Here is a 6,632-nt window from a genome sequence, read left to right as displayed (position 1 = left end):
CGACTTCCCCCGGGCCTGCAGAAGGAGCTCCTGCAGCCCGGCATTCCTCGGATTCCAGCGCTGTGACGTCCCCAAGGACGCGCGCCTGGGGCTCGGGAGCTGGGGCTCCCCTTTCCGCGCCGCCCCCCGCGCCCCCGCGCCCCCGCGCGCGCCCGCCCAGCCGCATTCCTCCCCGCCCCCGGCGCGCGCGCAGTGTTCCCCCCCGCGCCGCCGAGCCCGTCCCGGGGGTGGGGGAGCCGCGGCCGCTGGCGCCTGCTCCGTCCCCTCCCACTCGCACGGCCCCTTCCTCCCTCCTCTCTCGGCCGCTCGCATTTCCTGCCGCTCTGGCTCTCCCGGCCCCTGAAAGTTCGTCCCAACTTTTTCTCCCCCGGCCGGGCGCGGCGGGCGCAGTCCGGGGGCAGGTTGCTGCGCTCCTCCTCGCTCCGTCGCCTGCCCTCCCGGCGCTGGTCTTCGGGGAGCGGCCGCCACTCAGTGGCCCCTGTCGGTCCTTCCCCTCCCACCTCGCCCATCCTCCCGGTCCCAGCCTCCCTCTGGCGGGACAGACCCGAGCCTGGGTGGTTCTCCTTTTCCCCTTCTCCGAGCGCCCCCGCGCCAACTCTCGCGCCGGGATCGCGGCGGAAACCTCCCTCCTCTTTCGCCTCCTTCGGCTCCTTCCCTCCGCCCCTCCACCGCCAGCCACTGGAATCAATTCTTTGGGGGAATTGGGGCTTCGCCGCTGCCGCCGCCGCGGAGGACAGCCTTTCCGCGCGGGACTCCGGGGCACCGATAGGGCCATGTAAGCAGGTAAGCGGCGTCTGGGGCGGGGAGTCGGGCCCGGGGTTGGGGGCCTCTTGGGCGCTTCGGGCGCCTTGCCGTGACTTGGGCAAACGCTGGCAACGCCGACTTGGGATCGGCGGCCCGGGACGCCTGGCAGGGCAGCGGGGGCGCGAGGTGGCCGGGCCGCAGGAGTTTTAAGTGGCGGTGGGAGCCGCCCGCTGCGGCGCACAGCTTGTCTGGGGAGTTAGGTGGAAGGTGAGCGCTGTCTGGAGAGTTGGTGGTGAAATCCACACTCTCGCCCCCTCTTCCCCATTCCCTTCTCCTTTTTGGGAACCAGAGAGGGCCTAGTGAGGGCAGCTGGAGATACCCAGATGGTGCGGGCCGGAGGATGGAAGCCAAAGACGTTGCTGCCTCTCGGGCTGGAGAGGGACTCTCTCCGCGACCCTCCTCTGCCCTCTAAGGAGACAGGACCTTGAGAGGGAGAGGAGTTTGCATGCTCTCCCACTAGGCCCCAGCCTAGCCACCAAATCCCAGGGCTTCTCGGCCCCTACTTGGGTGGTCGGGCCGGCCCATCGGGAAAACCTGTGGCCGCATAATTTCAGAACAGGTCTCCACCGCGAACTCTCGAAGTTCTGAGTATTAACAAGTTCTGAGGCTGTTGTTAGTGCACCGTCTCCCCTCTCTCCTGGCATGACCGCTACATCTGGGGTTTGAATGCTTGTAAGGGATTTTCCACCTTTTGAAGGGAGCAGTGAGGGAACGCCGCCCGTGTCCCCCTTTGCTCTCCTCTTCCTCTAGTTGCCGTCACCCCCAGCTACAACTTAAGGAGATTGTGGGGTTTCGTCTTTAGTCTGTCCAGGGACTGGCTGTTGCAGGCTCTTTGTGAAGGTGAGGAATTCTAGACTGCTGGCTGCGGGTGGGTTACACGATTTCCACCAATGTGTGAATTTCTTCGAACGGGTTAGTTCACCCATTCATTCAAGGAATCTAGTATTGCAGTTTCCCCTCTGGGCTAGGAACAAGGGATACAAAGATGCTAAAACAAGATCTAACTGCAGCGTCCCGGAGGAAACCCTCAGGCTGATCTAGAAGTAGAGTGTATTGAGAGGGCCTGGGAAGCCTTGGTCCGGAGGTGAGGGGGCGAGGTGTGCGCTGAGCTGAGAGGATTGAGGTGTTGCTCACCTGGAGGGCCGATTAGGAAAGTGCATTTCGCGTAGAGGAAAGAGCTTGTGCAAGGTAAGAGTCTCCAAAAGACGAGTACAAAAAGGTCATACCTAGTAGCTAGCTGGGGGCTGGAGGGGGATTTATGGCCAGGTTGGTTCAGTGTAGCCGGGGTAGCATTTTTTTTTTTTAATATCAGAAATTAAAGTGGAAGCATGTACAGGAACCAAGTAGCTTCCAGAGGAGCACACATCTCTCTTTTTGGACACGCCTTCATGCCTGATGCTGTTTCTACAACAAGCAGTGGTTGTGGGACCATCTAAATTTTCATTAGCACTAATTGGCCAGGCCTGGTTTCATTAGAATGGTATTGATTCCCTTTTAAAGAGCCACCTGACAGCAATAGGTGATAATACTGTAGCTTACAGAGCCCCGTATTAAAGTTGCCTTGCCTTTTGGTGATGGCCTTAAAAGCTTGTGCCTTAGAATGATAGGTTAATGAATGGGAGCTGAACAGCACAGTGCTCTTTTGCCTAGTCCAAATGGGTGGCCATTGCTGTGCAGACTGAGTTCACGTATGTGTCACTGTGTTTGTTGTAGTATTCTCCACTTTTCCAAGTCATTACTGCCCCAGTACAGTTGGAAGGATGACTTTCCCTTCCTCTGAAACTTTATGAAAAACTGAATGTCTTCTAGGAGATTGTTGTAGCCTAATCGTCCAGGAATCAGCAGATCCTGCCTAGAAAATTTTTTATAGTACGGGAGCCTCCTGTACGTGGTTTGCCTCTCAAGGGTGCCACTTCTCGGGGCTGAAGTGGCGTTGTAGTATTATTCATAGTGGCTGCGTCCTGGCTGAGGTGGCAGAAGTCCAGCTTTTGGTGACCTCAGGCCAGTCCATCAGAGTGAGAAGAGCACATTGACTTCCTATGGTGTCGGGTGTTTACCTAAGCTCCTCGCAAACACCATACCTTATCTCAAGAACAGCCCCTTGACGAGGGTTTTCCTGAAGGTATAGAACCTGCTTGAGAGAAATAGCTCAAGGGAAGCCTTTTCTTGCTAATCCCAGGTAGCTGCCCAGCCTCCATCATTGCCTTAAACACATAGTTAATTTTAATGCTTTAGTTATTTAGGTTTGTGTGGACCATGTGGAACGGACAGCTGTAATGGAAAGGGCAGTTTGACTATTTTCACGTGGAGGAACCTAAAGAATTCAGAGGAAAATCAGAATTTCGGGGAGAATTCTTACTTGTCCTGAATGGAAGAGCCAGAAGTCGAGAACTATGAAAATTTTTTTTTGTTTCCCAGTGCCTTCCCTCCTTATTAAGGGTTTCCATTTTTGGCTCCAGGGAAGCAAACATAAACCCTTTGATTGCACATTGTCCCCCACCTGGGTTCCATATTCTTATCCTTTGTCAGCTGTGACCCTGCATTCAAACTTCTTGACTTAGTCACCAAATGCTGTGCGTTTTTTGGAACTCATTCTAAGCCTCAGAACAGTACTGTGCACTTTGTTAGAGATAAGGCAGGAGAAAGAGATGAGATGAACTCTTTAGTCAATTCAGTTATTGCTGCTTGTGCTGACTGAAAAAGAACGAGGGAAAACAAACCAGTTTTGGTAGAGAAGAGGTTAAAGTTAATGTCTAAAATAAGACTCTGTGGTCTCCTCTTATTGATTTAATTCTCTCTTCCCCTGTCTGAGCCCCGGGGAGGGCTTATTAAATGGTCCAAGGGGTGTGTGTAGCATATTTTGCAGCTTTTCCAGGCTATCGATATGCTGGTGCCAGGGATCCAGGGTTGGGAGTACAAGATATAGCTAGGTTTGTATTCCAGCTCTGCCATCGTTTAGCTGTGTGGTGTTGGCCGAACTTCGCAGCCCTTCCAAGTCTCCATTTCTTCATCTCTTAGATGGGGCCAGTAGTATTTAACTTGCCAGGATATTTGTGGGGAATTCTGTGTAATGCTCTATGTCCCTCTGCTAACAGTGCCTCCCTCACAGAGTAGGTGTTGGGTCAAGGATGGCTATTTATATGTTCCAGGAGTTATATGTGGCCATGAATGTGCTCTTTGTGTGTGTCATTTTTTCCCCAGCAGCCTGAATTCACATGTGTGCCAACATACACATAAAGCTTTGTCTTTGACCCTTTTTTTTTTTTTTTTTTGGTCTATTGGCTCAAAGCACACGTGTTGGCTGGCAGCTGCTGGCCTCTCATATATGAGGAGGTTGAGCGTTGCAGGACCAGGCAGTAGGATAGTTGGGAGGGAAAGCCACGTAGACAAGGGCAGAGAAAAGGATTCTTTTCCTACTTACTGTAACTAGGGTCCAGTGCTAATACAAGGATCCTTGTGTTTCTAATGTTGAAATCCAGTTAATTAAATGATGTTAGAATAAATCCGCCTGCCTTTATAGCAAGAGTGCAAAAGCTAGCCGATCGACACAAATGAGTGTCTTTGCAGCCTTGCTTTCCTTCTATGAAGCCCAAGTATAAAGAGGCAACTGCAATGCCTCTCGTGTCCTGCCAGCTGCAGGTCGCTTGAACTTTAACGTTGCCTTTCATCCGAGAAGCCTAAAGTATTTTGACAAACATTAACTCACTGATCTTCGTATCAACCTCCCAGCAGGAGGGAATGTTAGAAGAAAGGAACAACTCCTAAAACATCAGTAAGGCAGGTGTGTAGTAGCTGTTCTAGAAGCAGAATGGATTGTTACAGTCAAGAATTGGCTAGATCCTGCATACGGGATTGCAGACTGGTCCCAGGTCAGAGAGGACCCCTTTGAATGGTCGAGGGAGAAAGTTTAAGAAAATGCAGATCAGGCTGGGATTTTTGCAGTGGAAGGGGAGAGGAAATCACATTGCTAGGACCAGCCATTGCCTTTGCCATGTATTGCATGCACACCGATTATGAAAATAAATAATCTCTGAATTATTTATAATTTTGAATGAAAGGATATGATGCAATGCTGTGGATGAGGATTTAGAGTAGCTGAGGGTAAAAGGTAATAGTAACTAAGTACCTTTTTGTGGGATAAGGGTGGTTATGTGTCTAAGTTGGATTATAAATGGCGTATTAACATTGTTTTAATTTCCTTTCCCTTTTTCCTGTTGGTTCCATATGCCTCGGCTTGGTTTTGTTTTACTCTCCAGTCAAGCTTTTGTTGGACTTGCTTTATGGTCCTTGCTACTGGAAAAAACATACTGTGGCCACGCTTAGATCAATCTTGTGTGTAAGATTTGATATGTGGGTGATTTAACTTAGTTCCTTAGGGGACTCCATTAGGCCCAGCTCAAGGGTTTCATCCTGGATCTGGTCAATGAGCTTGACCCAGAGGCCTGTTGCATATCCAGAGATCCTGTAACCCTAGGCGACCATCCCATAAATGCTTGATGTTGCTCAACAGGGAGGTGTCTGGTGAGAAAATGAGAAAGGGTTCGCTGGTGGTGTGGCATCCTCTGAGAAGCAGAGCATCCTTTTCATGTTTGTAACGTTTGAGATTTTAGTACTGAATGATATTCCTAAATTAGAAAGCTTTACGGTGAGGACCACTGGCTTGTTCTCCTTTGCTTCGCTCTTGAAAATTAGCGGGCTTCCCTGGTGGCGCAGTGGTTGAGAGTCCGCCTGCCGATGCAGGGGACGTGGGTTCTTGCCCCGGTCCGGGAGGATCCCACATGCCGCGGAGCGGCTGGGTCCGTGAGCCATGGCCCCTGAGCCTGCATGTCCGGAGCCTGTGCTCTGCAACAGTGAGAGGCCCGTGCAACGCAAAAAAAAAAAAAAAAAAAAAAAAGAAAAAAAAAAAAGAAAATTAGCAAAAGTTCCTGGTGCTTGTCTTCGTGCAGAGTGTATCCTTTCCTAACATATAGTTTCCTCAAATCTTTGGAAACCTGTCTCCTGGGAGTTCTTTCTTTCACACTCCATTCCCCTCAAGTAATTGGGACATTAGCTAAGGCTGTAGATCTCAACGTCTAGTGAGTCTAGAATCACCTGGAGGGCTCCTTCACCACAGATTGCTGCTCTTCCCCACACCACCTCAGCTTCTGATTCTGTAAGGCCTGGGGTGGGGCCTGAGAATTTGCATTCCTAAGGAACTCCCAGGTGGTGTTAATACTGCTGGTCCTCTGATCGTCTGCATTTTGAGAATCGCTGAGCCAAGGAATCTCATTTTGGTCCATCCATCCCAGTCAGCCTTGGGGTGGTCGTCACTTAAGTTTTTCACTGTATTGGTTTGAATGATTCTGTTTCTGGTTGCTTTAGAGCTCTGGAGAGACTGGCAGTCACTTAGTGGCCACTTATCCCTAGCCAGACCCATGGCGAGCATGAATTAGATGCTTACATTTTAATGGATTTGCTTGGCTATATCTTCTCCCATCCAGACCCCTCCGCTTGGTTCCAGACAGTTTGGTTTATCTGGTACTTCTCTCCATCTGGTTATCCGATATACATGCCCAATTCTACCTGTCTCAGATTGAACTCATTGGTTTTTTGCCACGAAATCTGCTGCTTCTGTATGTCCTGTCTTAGTGACATCCACTGAGTTGGCTGTTGAAGCCAGGCAGTTGGAGTTCTCTTCAACATGTCACTCTTCGTTAGCACCCCCCAACCCTGACCCTCAAACCCCAATAACAGACCCAGTCAGTCCCTAGATCCTTTGAGTCTGTGTCTCTAAAATATCCTTAATTTGTTCCTTTCCCTCCATCCCCACTGCCTCTTCGGATTGTTCA

The 6,632-nt window shown here is 50.8% G+C and overlaps 1 protein-coding gene across 2 annotated transcripts in view; it reads left to right on the top strand.

The window, feature by feature from the left end:
• Positions 1–216: 216 nt before the first annotated feature.
• Positions 217–6,632, top strand: part of PTPN14 (protein tyrosine phosphatase non-receptor type 14) — a 175,751-nt gene continuing 169,335 nt past the window's right edge. For both annotated transcript variants that reach the window (XM_082615025.1, XM_082615026.1), the window contains exon 1: positions 217–783. The gene's annotated coding sequence lies outside the window, so the exon portion shown is untranslated. The remainder of the gene's footprint in view (positions 784–6,632) is intronic.

The sequence above is a fragment of the Mesoplodon mirus genome (genome assembly GCF_964341445.2).
Source record: "Mesoplodon mirus genome assembly, chromosome: 3".
NCBI classification, from domain to species: domain Eukaryota; kingdom Metazoa; phylum Chordata; class Mammalia; order Artiodactyla; family Ziphiidae; genus Mesoplodon; species Mesoplodon mirus.
This window is presented reverse-complemented; position numbering and strand designations above follow the sequence as displayed.